Source organism: Podarcis erhardii, assembly GCF_964252035.2.
Source record: "Podarcis erhardii genome assembly, chromosome: 3".
Classification (NCBI taxonomy): domain Eukaryota; kingdom Metazoa; phylum Chordata; class Lepidosauria; order Squamata; family Lacertidae; genus Podarcis; species Podarcis erhardii.
In genome coordinates this window covers 46,307,931-46,322,715 of record NC_138507.1, presented here as the reverse complement: position 1 = coordinate 46,322,715, position 14,785 = coordinate 46,307,931, and the positions used below count along the sequence as shown (strand labels likewise).

The following is a 14,785-nucleotide window of genomic DNA, read 5'->3' as shown; positions in this document are numbered from 1 at the left end:
TACAAACTGGGGATTAGAGTCAGCACTTCCCAAGGTATGTCCTGTCTTCTTTCAGCCTTTTTGGAACAAAATATGTGCTGGGTTCTCGCTACAGAAGCAGATGAAGGACATTTATCTTTCCTGGCAGCCCCTTGTGCCTATTTAATTAGGATCCCAATCAGTGCAAAGTGGGAAAAATCTGACAACCTGATTGCAGCATAATGATAGCTGACCACTTCTCCTTGCATCCAGCTGCAAGAAGCATAAGAAGCTGTACAATAGCATTGTGTCATCTATATTTCATTTTCTTTAATGTATTTTGTATATTATTTATTTGGTTATAAATAAAACCTCTAAGCAGTCTACAAAAGATAGATAATGTGTATTAAAATAGTTGATAAAGGCCAAGGCTAAAACAAGTTGGGTTTATATTAAAAAATCTAAGTAGAAATAAAACCAACAGTTTAAAATATACATTAAAACATGACAGCTTTACATGTCTGGGTAAACAAAAGCATATACCTTTACCTAAAAATAAACTAAATTCTGCTGCTTCCTTTTGCCTTATTGAAACAAAGCCTTCTAATATACATTTTCAGACATGGACATTTTTAAACAAGCATTTCGGTTAGGGTCGTATTACACATAATTGCTTTAGTTTAAAACTGCTGTACTGTCTTTCCTGGTGACATTCAATATTTATGAAACTTATATAATTTCCTATAGATTCACATCATGTAATGTAAATAATATGAGAAATAATGTAACTGAGCTTGTTGTTGTAGAAATCTTTGTGAAACTAGGTTTCTTCACAAAGATGTTTTTCACACACATAACCCAACGGCCTTATTTTAGGGTTGCTGTTTCCCCCCAATTTTCAAGACATGCAAACTCCACTTGAACCTTGGTGAGTATAGCTCACTTTTGAATGTGAATATCTGTAATATTTTAAACCTACTTTGCAGTTAGTTGTTCTGCCACCAGCAACCATTTTGCCTTGTTTGATGGAAGTTGGAAGGAGCCTTTGTAGGTTACCTAGCAACTCTGAGATGTGCTTGCCAACCTGGAAGTAGCTGGTCGACCACAGTATATTTTCCCTTTCTTGTTAACTGATGACTGGGGAAATGACCAGGGATGAAACAAGATGCTAGTAATGGCTCTACTGGGGACCTATCAGTAGTAGAATTACCTGACCATCTGTTTACATGGTATATTTCTCCCAACAATTGCACCTGTAGCAGTGTGCCATGTATTTACTGAGCGAGCCAGCAAAAATAAAAACCTGGGAAGGAAAAGGAAAAGGAAAAGTGGGGGGGGGGAGTAGATTGGATAGCTGACAATTGTGTAGGCAGAAAGATTTAAAACAGATGGTAAATTAAATATGTTAATTTCTGATTTCCTGCCCCATGGTAAATATTTGAAATCATAAAGCGATATTTTTTAAAAGTTCAAATGAAAAACAAATGTGTTTGTGTCTGGCAAAAATGGTGTAATGGTTGAACTCTCAGAATCTTATTCTGGCGTTATTGAAATCCACAATAAAATTCTGACTATGGTTGGGAGGGCAGAACGGTTTTTAGCTAAGAGATTATTTGGCACACATCTGCAGAATTTGCTTTTGTAATAGGAGAAGCAACTTTGAAATATATAAAAGGTTGATTGCTAAACTCAGTCAGCATCTTTTCCTTTCTGCTTTCCTGAGCTGGACTGCTGCCTTTTAGAATATAAAAGCCAAAAGTTGCATGGGCAGTGTGCCTTCTGATATGTGTATTAAACTTGCTTCAGGGCATATCTACATGGTCTGTGTAAACACTCCTGCTTGCTCTGCATCTAGTGTGTTCCCACTGCTGGTTTGGGAAGTGGTATACACATGACATTAGCCACAAGTCATACCTAACTTGTACCTACCCTGTTGTTTCTTATGAAAGACTGCATTTTGATGTGTTTTCCCCAGACATGCTTCAATATGAATTGATAAAATGAACCCACATTTTAAGCTGGCAACATGCACACAGCCCTAGGCTTCTTGATGTGTTTTCCCCAGACATGTGTTTTCCCATCTCTGAAGAATGTGTTTGTTTTTTTTATGTGTTTTCCCCAGACATGCTTCAATATGAATTGATAAAATGAACCCACATTTTAAGCTGGCAACATGCACACAGCCCTAGGCTTCTTGTATGGAAACAATATCAAATACACATCCATTTCCCCCACCCCAAACCCTGCCAAGTCTTTAGACTGGTTTGATTGTCCAGCTATCTGTGCTGCAGCTGGGTTTTAAAAAATTTCTTTAGCAGTGCACAATGCTTGTTACCACGCAGTTCTTCCTATGTAAGGCATGGGGGCAAAGAACCAGAGGATAATACATAAGAGCAGCAGGCAAAAGCCTTTGCTTACTAGGAATAATCAAGCATATTACAGAGTGCTCAGGACATCAGCAGCACATTCTGTGCAAGTCTGGCATGAAAGGTACAAGAAAACATTACAGACAGACAGTTCATCCACAATCTGCTGTACATGTCCAGAAGGGGCTAAATGTGACAAAGATTTCATGTTTAATGATGTCCCCACCACTCCCTGTTTATGAAGTCACTGGTAGGAGAGGTCATCAAGAGCTTTGAAAAATAGTGTTATCAATATGCACATGAAACACTATTTCTTCCTGAAACAGCAGAGGTTGTATGGGTGCTGGACCATTGCTTAGTTGGATGTCAGCCAATAAAGTGAAGATGAGTCCTGCTAAGATGGAAAGGCTGTGCATTGGTGGTTCTTTGGGAAATAGGTAGATGGCCTGTCTTGGATGGTGTTGCACCTCCCTTGAAATAGAAGGCTTGTAGTTTGGGAGAGCTCCTGGAGCCATCTTTGTCACTGGAAGTTCAAGTGGCTTCACTGGAAAGCACTGGCTATTACTGTTTTTGGATGAAGAAAGCCTTGCCAAAGTGATCCATGCTAACATCCTGATTGGATAACTGTAACATGCTCTGCGTGGGGTACTCTTGAAGACGTAGCTAGTCCATAACACTGGGGCCATATACCAGTGGGTGGATCAGTGAATCATACCTTTGTATAGTAGGAGAGTTTTTACATACATTCACACACATGTCTCTGAGAGGCACCACATCTGGCTGAGAGGCACCACGTTCAAGGACCACATTCCAAACAGGCAAACATACTCAAGGAGGCAGCAAAGCAGGTGTTGTTAGGGGTGTGGCCTGAAGAGAGAGGGTGTGGCTATAGAGGGGGCGTGGCCTAGGGATAGTACCAAGGGCCAGACACAAAAGGCCTGAGGGGTCACACATGACCCCCAGGCCTGAGATTCCACACCCCTGCTGCAAATGATGGGTATCTGCTCTAACCCTGTGATCTGTATGATGAATAGCAGGTTTTTTAATTGAACCAACAGCATAAATGAATGAAGCATTCTCTAAAGTGGTGGTTCTTATATTGTGGGCTGGGGACCACGGGTGCTACAGTTCACCTTCTGGTCATACTTTCGTCAGCAGCAGTAGAGCCATGAATGTGCAGTGCATGAGCACACATGAGAGTGGGAGGTGGTTAGAGAGAGAAAGAGACAAGAGTGGTGCTATAGTATACAAAGTTGGAGGGGAGGAAAGGAAAATGAGGATACTGAGGACATTTGGAGTGATCATCCAAGCACGCGAGAAGGAAGAAAAAGAATGGGAAGGAAGGAACTGAAAGGGACAAATGGACTGAAGGACGTGTTGAGGGCTGCAAATCCAGCAATTTCCACTGTGGAATTAGATTTTTAAAGAAAATGGTGTCACTAATATGATATGTGATGTGCCAGTTTCTGGCCCAGGGAACCAGTGGCTTACCCTTGGCTGTGTGTGCTTTCTCATAAAATAACCTGTGCTTTCTCATAGTATGACATTTCAGAGGGTCAGAAACTCCATCTTATTTTAGAGCTGAAGAACCAAACCCCACTGAGTCCAGCAAAAGACAACTCTCCCTCCTTGTCTCCTTTGTGAGCTTTCCAGACCACAGTGTACCCAAAACAGACAGCAGGTAAACGGGAAGCACTGAACAACTTAATAGGGCTAGATGACTCATGCAACTTTGCTACACCACTTGCTGCAAGAGGGAGAGGAATCTATCAAAGAGAGAGCAGGTATTGTGCAAAATGTTTGTGGTAATTGATAGCATATTGTAGCTTTGTAGGAGACTTTCTTTGAACCAAGGCCTTTTAAGGGATGTTTTGCATTGTACTTAAATTAACCAGTTCAACCAACCTGCGCATGGGACTTGCAGATCAAATCCACCACTTCATACTGAAGAAACAAAAACAGCAACAGGCTAGGATTCCTGTTTGTAACTGAAAGTCCTGAACACATTTACTTATGAAGGAAGGCCCATTGATTTCAATACAGTGCTTAGGATCATGGCCCAAGAACGGCTAACCATTTCACCAGCCAAGCTTGCCAGTGACAAACACTACAGAATTGTTAGCTTTACATGAATATACAGCTTCCACCTGCTGAGGAGAAAATTGTTGCTAAGACTTTAATTACATACTTAGCTTTTATTTGTACAGTTCTCCCACTCAGTTTTCAGGCATGTAAGCATCATTTTCCTTATGACATTTGGAATCTCTTGATATCTACTTAGTGGCTATATGAATATCAGACTTTCAAGATCTTAACATTTGTTAAAGTCAATTTTAAACCAGTATGAGCTTTTTTAACAACAACAACACCACCATATTACCTGTATTTGTTCTTTGATATGCTTTTGAAATCTTTGGTACCTTCTCATTATTTTGTATTGATTTATATCCTACTTTTATTGCACTGTATTTCAATGTATTATTTTTTTTAAAAAAGATAAAAGATAAAGTTGCATAGAAGGCCTAATAAAACCAGGCTATACCATCTTGGACAGAGGACCTTCTTACTTATTAAACTATAATTATTAAAGTTTCATTTTCACTAAAAAAAATATTTTGTTTGTAGAAATATGTTATTTGCAGAATTGACCTTGAAGACTTCCTCAGACATACCACCATTGGCCAAGCCTTAAAATGACTGCTCTGGATTTCTACGTTAAAATATTTCATCAGTTGAATCCCTATGATGCATTCTGGCTCATACAGCTTGGTAACAAGTAACTCATTTTGTTGCTTAGCCATTTGATCATTCCCTCTACCCTACTCACGATTAGCCCATTCAGTGACCAATGGGAGCTGTCCTCTTGCTCTCATTGTCCACTCCAGCCAAGCTTTGTCTGCTCCAGTCCAGCCAAGCTAGGGAATAAAGACATTTGGTTCTGGCTCCTCAGGACCAATACACATTTCCCAGTCTCTTCCAGCTCTGGCTAGGTTATGGCATCTAGACATGATGAAGACTTAGTTATATATGACATCCATGCGGCTCTGCTTATGATTTTCCAGAAGACTTTCTCTGGTCTAGTCCCTCACACAGCTCAGCATCTTTACAAAGATTTCCCAAGGCACAGTTATGAAACCATGATGAAAGTAGAACAGCCTGATTTGTACCACGCTTCTGGTTGCTGTAGCAATCTAGGTGCAGGTTAATGCCATGATGATTCACAGAGTGACGTGCCTGAAGAGAAGAAAGCTAAGTCTAGCATCCACTGCTTGCATAGTAGTCACCAGCAAAATTGCAAGGGGAAATAGACACAGGCCACATCTGTACCAAGCCACAAATGCTAATTTATCAAGCCAGGATATCAAGCAGGTTCATGGAGTGCCTTTGCAGCCGTTTTGGTCCCCACTTTGCACATGTGACTGAGCAAACACTTAAGCACAGCTCCCCATTTGTGAACCCAGAAACTGCAACTAATGGCTTCCAAACATGCTAACTTTGGACCATGGAGCAATATCCTTGGTTTGTTTTGAAGCCATTAACCATAGTTTCCAGGGTTGCACATAATGGGAAACTATGGCTATGTGCTGGATTTCTAGTCCTGCTCTTTAGCCAATAAAGTTCCCAGAGCACCTTGCATGCAACTTGATATGGGTGACAGGGGCAGCTCTGTCTTAAAGTTCATGTAATATGTTGCCAGTTATAAAATGAAGCTAGGCAAAGGCTCACAGCTGTAGATTCTTATTTTCTGCATGCCTTAGGGATGTCATGAGCATTCAATCAAGCATGCTTACAAAGCTGGTCAAATGCTTGCAAGGAGGATTGGTGTGACTACATCCCTGTGTGCTTGCTGAAATTCTGTGAGCCAACTCCATTGCCTCCCTCTGGCTCATAGCCAGCTGCAAGGCTCCTGAAAAAAATTACCTTGATGCTCGCGCAAAGGATGGCAACAGAAGGATGAGTGAGGGAACCACAAATGCACACAAATATGTACTTTACTGAACCCAACACTTTTTGTGTTGGTGATTTTTCTTCAGGGGCACTGATTAAACAAAAAAGTTTTCTGTACTATCTCAGAGTCAGGGAGGATGCTGCAAATGAAGAATGGGTGTTTACAATGTAGATACAGATCTGCAAAAATGTAAGATGAATGAGCTCTTCGCCCCTGTGAGTTCACCATACTGAAATGATTATGGTGAATTCAACTATCTCATGAGCAAGCAAGCATAAAATGCTAAAGATTAAAGGATTAAAAATGCAGATAAAGTAAAATGCTAGCTATGCAATAGCACTGAGAAAGGCAGAATTGAAAAACTGGCCATTTCCAATTATTTAGCTTGAAGACTGGTTCCTAAGCAATTTAAAAGTTGTTCTTTGAAAGGAGTAAATAATGTTGCTTTGATTAATTTTTTCTTTTTGCAGCAGCTTTATTCATCTGGCTATTTCTGACCTACACTGTGTGGTAGGTGTGAACAGTCCTCTGAGGTAAGCATTCTTTTACAAAATTACTTTTCTGCAGAACAATCAGCTGTCATTTTGTTCATTACGCTTTTCAAGATAGTGCTCAGGCTACATGAACAAAGCTTTTGTAGGAAGCCAGAAAGCATTCTACTAGATGTTTGGAAATAAACTCAAGAGAAGAATATGTGTAAGGATGCAAGATGTACTTTGAAGCTGTGATGTGCCTACCATTCCAGTTTGTAAGGCGTCCTTAACAGAATTTTGGTTTGGAGCAGAGCTAGGCCTTTTTGGCCATGGGCCACAACCCAGGTGATGATATGGTTGTGCAGAGCCAAGGCAGAACCAAGGCAGTCCCATGTAACTCCTACATTATATGCATTATATGCATGTTGATAACTGCTGTGCATTCTCATATTTACACAAAATATTGGTATGTTTATGGATCCTTTGCCTCTCATATTAAATCTTTATCATGTTAGCTTTATACTTCATAAGATGATAACAAGCAAAGTGCTCCCCTGTCTTTAGAAGCTCTGGGGAAGAAGAAATTAGAATATGTCCAACTTGTCATACACATGTATGACAAACTGCATCTTCTGAAATTCAGCCTGCTGTACAACAGTATGGCAGTCACTGCACCTGATCTTTGATCTACAGCTAGGATGGGGAAATCTGTCAATTTGGATTTCCATTTGTTTCTCATTTTTACAAACTTTCATTCAGTTTTCATTTCCACATCAGTCCCACCCTTTTTCACAAAAGAAGTCCTCATGAAAATTCATCAACATTTTTCTGAACATTTCTCAGAAATGTTTGTATACAATTTCCCTAATATATGCATTTCTCCTCCAATACAATGCATTTTGGAATGTTATTGTCACTAATAAATGCATTTCTATGCACACTTTAATTTAGTATATGCATTTTTGTACATGTGGCTGCAGAACTACACTCCAGAACTTGAAGAAGTGGATACTGCAAAGGCTGTCTCTGTTTTGACTCTTGTATTGCTTCAGAAAATGTGAATTAGGTAGGTTTCCTTTTAAATGCAAACAAAATCAAATTTCTCTCCCAGCTCTATCCACAAGCAACTTACAGTATTGAACACTGGGGCCAAACACAAGTCTGGGCTTCTGTCTACTAAAAAAAGAAAAACCTTTCCCCTTTAGCTGACATGATGATTTTCATCATTCAAATGAATAACTTCTATAAAAAGAGAAAATAGGATGAATGGGAGTCATTCTAGATAGTAAACTTCAGAAGTAAACATTTAACCAAATATTTTATGGCAACTGTTTTTAAACCAAAGGATAAAATTCTGTTTGATGCTTTTTTTCCTCCTTCAGGTAAACTACATTTTATTTTATGTTTGATTCTGTATGCATTCTGGGGAGGATTGTTTATGGATCTGTTGTCAAGTACCTGGAGTGTCTCAGAAAGTTGGGATCAAATAGGCTTTTATAAACTGACAAGAATTTCCATCAATTGCAGCATAATAATAACAAGAACAAACTGGACCCCCACCCCCCGCCAATAAAGACACTTCTTATGGGAACAAGGCTGTAAGCTGTCAGATGCAGCAAAGACTTTGTGCAAACTAATGTATATTTTAAATAAATAACAAAAAGTAACTCTTTAAATAAATTCCAGCCGTCTGCCTGAACCTGTGTTAATCTGACAGCAAGTTGCTGTAACTAATTTACTTTAATTAGGCAGAATAAGGACCAGCATTTACTTTGCTTTTCCAGTTGGATCACATACCATCCTGTAGTGACGGTGTTTTAAGTACTCATCAGTTGTGGGGCTACGTTGTGTGTGTGAGTGACAGAGAGAGAGTTTGGAGAGGGGGTGCATTCCAGTTAAATACACATGGCCTCCCAAACATTGCTTGTCTCGTCAGTTCCCTAGGAAACTAGTCATATAGATGGAAGAGATTTCATCACCCCTCCCCCCAAAAGAGCTTTGCATTATTATAGTGCTGAATTGTCTCAGAGTCAAAGGAATGGAGACAACCTTCCCTTCCTGTTTGGGATCCATGTAAACATACAAAGACCCCAAAACTTTTACCTTGTTGAGTGGATGCTGTCTGTGAGGGAAGCTGGTGTCTTAAGAACAGTGGTAGCCCATACATTGTCCTCTGGAAGTTGTTGGACTACAACTCCCATCACTCCCCATAACCTCGATCACTGGCTGTCCTGGCTGGGACAGAGGGACTGACGGGAATTTGGGCTCAAGAACACCTGGAGGGCAACATGTTGGTTACCCTAGTTCTCACTGATAAATGTAACATACATAGAAACAGAAGTGGGGCTACTGCAAGTTCCACCCCACCTGCCAAGCTGCTTCTTACCCCACCTTTTCTTTACCTAATCAAATGTCTTCCTACCAGTGATTAAAAACAAAGACACAGCGAAAATATTCATAAAACTGAAAAGTGCCCAGTGCTGCCTGGGAATTCTAAGAAACCAAAAATATTGTGGTTTTCTTTTAATGGATAGTGTAATTTGTGAGTTTTGAGGCTGTGTTCTCCCATACACATGCATGCTGATGCTCAATACATCCACCGGCATCCAAATGTAGGTAAAAATCACCTCCTCTACCTTGGGAACCCATATACCAAGTTGGTTGGCAATATCTCGAAAGGCATCCAAATTGGCACAGTTGCAACCCATCATATCAATGTGCGCGAAGTCATGCCAAACAGGGCGATCATATCTTCACAGGTGTCCACATCAGCACACCTTTATGCAGTGCCAACAAGCATATCATTCCTCTCATAGTGAATTCGAGTGACTGAGCATCTTAACAGTTTAAAAGCAGAATAGACAAATTCATGGAGACTATTTATTCAGTTAATTTATTTCCTTCCTCAAGGTGGTGCAGATGGTTCACCTCCCCATCTTATCCTCACAATAACCCTGTAAAGTACCGTATTTTTCGCTCTATAGGACGCACCGGACCACAAGATGCACCTAGTTTTTAGAGGGGGAAATCAAGAAAAAAAATATTATTCCCCCCCTGAGCCCCAAAGAGCAAAGCTTCTCCCACAGCTTCTCGGGGCTGCGGGGGAAGCCTGGGTCCCCCCCCCAGCCCCAAAGAGCAAGGAAGCCAAGACAGCAAGCAGGATCCATCCCACTGGCTGTCTTGGCTTCTGCCATAGCCGTGCAACCTCTCCAGCTGGGAGCTAAACCTCCCCAGCGCGGCTAAAGAAGCGTGGCTAAAGAAGCGTGGGAGAGGCTGCGCAAGGCTAAAGAGGAAGCCAAGGCAGCGAGTGGGATGGATCGCGCTTGCTGCCTTGGCTTCTTTAGTCTTGCGCAGTCTCTCCCGGCTGGAGAGGCTGCGCGCGGCTATGGCAATTCCCCCACCTCCCGCAAAAGCCCACGAGGAGGGAGAAGGGACTGACTGGCTGCGTCAGTCCCTTCTCCCTCCTGGGGAAAAGCCCGCAAGAGCCGCGTGAAGCTTGTGTGCGGCTCTTGGGGGCTTTTCCTGCCTGCCTCTCCCCTGCTTTCGCTCCTTAGGATGCATAGACTTTTCCCCTTAGTTTTTAAGAGGCGTCCTATGGAGCGAAAAATACGGTAAGTTAGGCTGAGAGACGAGTGAGCTCACCCAGTGAGCTTCATAGTTGCGAGGAGAATCAAACCCTGGTCTATGAGGACTATGTTCTACCTCCCGTGCTAGAGGCAGTAGGCCTCTGATTAAGAATTGCTGGGATTTGCAAGTGTGGAGAGTGTTGTGGCACCTGGGTGCTGCTTGTGAGCTTCCCCTAGGTATCTAGCTGGCCGCAGTGAAAACAGGTTTTTGGACTACTAGGCCTTTGGTCTGATCCAGCTCAATTTGGAAGTGAAAATGGGGCCGCCTCAAAATAAAGGAGCAGTTTCTAGCTTGGGATTCCACAGACATGGAAACATACATAACTCTATAACTACATAGCAAAGTGGAGGAAGTCCTAGTGGTGTGCCCTAGAAGTGCTGCGACCCCCTTATACCCTCCTCCTGTGCCCTTCCCTCAAAACCCCTTAAGAGCACTGCTCTACTTTTAGGGGCTGGAGGTATCCTACAATATATTCTTGGAGGTCCAGCTTGTTTATTCTGCTTAAACAAGAACGAAAAAGGTAAAACGTTATATACATTTCTTTCATGTACTTTAAAACTATTTGTAGTCCAGGGTTGGCTGCTAAAAGCAAGGTGGATTTAGCAACTGTGCTATCACTCTGAATTAATTAGTTTACAGGTCACATCTCAACATCTGCAACGGTGAGAATATTCACACCCACAGTGGCAACAAATAGGCCTATTAAAATTCTTTGTAAATCCCTGTTCAGCAAAAACGGAAGGTGCGACGAAACTTTCTGTACCAAAGTTACTGGTGTGATTCTGGTAATGGGAATGTCATATTCAATTTAGGAAGCATCATAAAAGAACCAGAACAAAAGTAGATATTGAAGATAGACATTAGAATTTCCAGATAGAGATTGCATAGGGTTGACAGTGGCCTAAAGGGAAAAAAATGAACCTGGACCCTGTCATTCTCTTGGGCCTTTAAAAGCCACTTGAGCAGCAGGTGAAGCATCAAGGACCAGCATGGGGGAGCGTACTGTCAAGAGAGTCCTGGCTCTCTTCCTCCCTTTCACAGTTGCAACCAGATTGGTCCTTTGCCTCTGGCTCTGGCCAAGAGAAGATGAGCAAGCAAGGAACATTGGCAGTGAGGAGGAGGAAGAGCAGCTGCCGCTGACTGCTTACTGATTGGTTGTGTCCGGCAAGCAATCAGGTGGCAGCAACGATGAGACAGAGGAAGAGGAGCGATGAGCAGTTTGCCCAAGGGACCCCAGAATCATAGTTTGAAGTGTTTCATAGCATGGAGATAAATATGATCACCAGCTAATTCTTTGTCATTTAAGCTACTCTTAAATGCACAAGAGCAGGGTTCTGTAAAAAGAATTGGCAGCTTAACCGGGGGAGGGGGGAATAAAGGAAGTTAACTGAAAATGGAAATGTCTTTTGCTTTCTTCTACCCTGATAAAAGGGACGCGGGTGGCACTGTGGGTAAAACCTCAGCGCCTAGGGCTTGCCGATCGCATGGTCGGCGGTTTGAATCCCCGCGGCGGGGTGAGCTCCCGTCGTTCTGTCCCAGCTCCTGCCCATCTAGCAGTTCGAAAGCACTCTTAAGTGCAAGTAGATAAATAGGGACCGCTTTATAGCGGGAAGGTAAACGGCGTTTCCGTGTGCTGCGCTGGTGCTGGCTCGCCAGAGCAGCTTCGTCACGCTGGCCACGTGACCCGGAAGTGTCTCCGGACAGCGCTGGCCCCTGGCCTCTTAAGTGAGATGGGCGCACAACCCTAGAGTCGGACACGACTGGCCGTACGAGCAGGGGTACCTTTACCTTTTTACCCTGATTTTACAGTATTTGCAGTTTTCTTTCACTGATGTTTTCTGCTGCCTGGGTTTGACTCTTGTGTGCATCCCTCCAGTTTGTTGACTAACATCAAGGTCTCCCCACGTAGTGAGTGGTGGCCATACTTACTACTGCTGCCCCCCTGGAAATGACCCCTGTCTTCACCTTACACAAGATGATAAAGATTTATGCTGAAATGTGTATGCAGTTCAAAGCTTGGACACTGTCTCACTGAGCCCTAAATCATGCAGTCAGTTGAAAGCTGATAGGGCTGATATGATAAGATTCTATGTCATTTCATCTCGATCCAGAGATTATGAGGCCCATGACATTTGAAATGTACCCAAGAAGGTAGACTTTTGAAAACATTATCATGACTTCCTATCAAGGACTGGGAATGGCAGTAGAGGACATTATTTTCATGTGGGGCTTGCAGTTTAGCAATGGCAGCACCAGCTGCATTTGTACCATCAAGCAGTACTGTACTCTACTCTCTTGCCCTTAGATTTATTCTCATTTGAATGTTGAAGTATGCTAAATGAATGGTTAATTGTTGATTTCTTTTAGTGTTGAGTTTTAGTGACAGTATGCTTTTTCATTCTGTGCTGTTATTGTACCAATATTAAAGACTTTTTTTAATGTGAATTGCTTTGAGCACAGGTGCCTTTGTGGAAAATGTGGCATATAAATAAATTGACCAGGACTATGATTATGACTAACAGCTGCATAAAATGTAGAAATTTAACAGGTACAACTCCATGTTACCTGTCATTCAGCTGTCAGCAGTAAGAACGCAGAGAGACCAAGAAAAATGGCATTGTTTGAAATAAAGCAGTGCTGTAGCTCCAGAGTGCTTCTCTATTACAGTCTGGCAACCTTGCCTTTCACAACATTAAATCTGATTTTTGACCACAGGTGTTTCATGGTGGGAGCTTGTCACAGTAGTTGTTGCTGTACAATCAATATTAACACAGTTTATTGTGCCTCGCAAAGTGGAATATAGACATTATTTTGCATTTAAAAGCAGTTCTTTGTCTGCCTCTCAGCATTCTAGACAGTAGATAAAAATCCATTTTGCTAATGTTTTACTCCTGGAGACAATCTATAATGTCACATAGGCAGTGTGTTGAGATGTAACATTAAGCCGTAGCTTAGGGCTACAAGAAAGACCCTTGGGCTCATGAGCTTCCCTTCCCTTCTCCTCAAGTGCACTTGTGAGGACATCAGAAACATTTATTTCCCTTTTCAACTAACCACAGTTTGCTGTTTTTCCCAGAGTGGGAGAACATAGTTTGTCTAAAAAGCTAAGATCAAATTATGATTTCTGATTTTGGCTTTGTTCAGATAAGTCATAGTTAACTAACCACAGTTCCTGGTTTGGATGAAATGATAAACTGTGGTTAGTTGGAAAAGGAAACATGCTCCCACTCACATGAACAGGATGAGAAGGAAGGGAGGAGTAGGCTTGTGCACATAATGCTACATTCAGGGGTAGCCCATTTGCCCTCCAGGTGTTGCTGAACTCCCATTTTCATCAGCCCTAGCCAACCATCATGGCCAACCATCGATGATGGTGAAAACTGTAATTCAGAAGGGCACTCTGTTGACTACCCCTACTTTAAAATATGGTTTAGGGCAGAAGACACCTCATGATGTACTGGTACGTCTCTGGATGATTTGCAAGAGTTTCTAGCTCACAACTGTTTAACAACAATAACATTAGGATGACGCTTTATTCTTAAATTAAGCTGCTGAAATACAGAAAGATAATCAGGAGTGGACTCTTTGTGCGAAATGACTTTGAGCTCAGTTTTGTTCTGGTGCTGAAAACAAATTCCTAGGTCATATTCTCAATTTGGGCTCATTTTCAGGAATGAGGTTCCACCTAACTTAAACCTAATGAAATGAGAACTGAATGTTTCTCACTTTGCTGTAAACTTGGTTTGTCCTCTGAAGCAAGGCATATGGCGAGACAGAGCGAAAACAGAATGTTGTTACGAGTGAGGTCTTTGGTCTGACCCAGCAGGGCTCTTCTTCTCATATTGTTATGTTCTTAACACTGAAAATGACTGGGGAGGAAATGTGATTTTGCTGTAGTCAGGCACAGATGCAGATTAAATGCAGTGTGAAGATAGAAATAGATTCCAGTTTCCTCTCACTTCGGTGCTGCGGTATGTGAAATGCACTGTGCTCTTGTAATCTGGACCACTGACACCTTTAAAAGTGTTATTTTTAACTGAAATGTCCCCACAGTCATTAAATACGATGGTTGTGTGTACTTAGAGCTCTAGGTGTCCACACCCCTTTGCTGCAGCCTTTTGAACATCCTGAATGGCTCTTTTCGAAGAACCCTCCAGAGCAGCAATCAATACCATTCAAGGAGATGTGTTTAAAAGGAAAAAAAATGGATGGCATAGCCCCCTGTGAACATGGAAGCTCTCCTGTTGTGCCACTTTTGGATCCTGGACTAGTCAGTGAGGTGCTGTGGTCATCTCTGTAGAAGATAAAAATATCTCCAAACAACCCTTCAGATAGCCCACAGATGAGCCTTGCTTTCTTTCCCTTCAAACAAGAGAGCTTAAATATCTCATTCAGCCATCCAATGTCATTAA

At 41.9% G+C, this 14,785-nt stretch overlaps 1 long non-coding RNA gene across 1 annotated transcript; it reads left to right on the top strand.

Annotated features, from left to right (window-relative positions):
- The first annotated feature begins 832 nt into the window (after positions 1-832).
- LOC309339513 lies at positions 833-7,810 on the top strand. The gene is made up of 3 exons (XR_014155431.1): positions 833-886; positions 6,744-6,806; positions 7,727-7,810. It is a non-coding gene; the product is annotated as an uncharacterized lncRNA (long non-coding RNA).
- Positions 7,811-14,785: the final 6,975 nt, after the last annotated feature.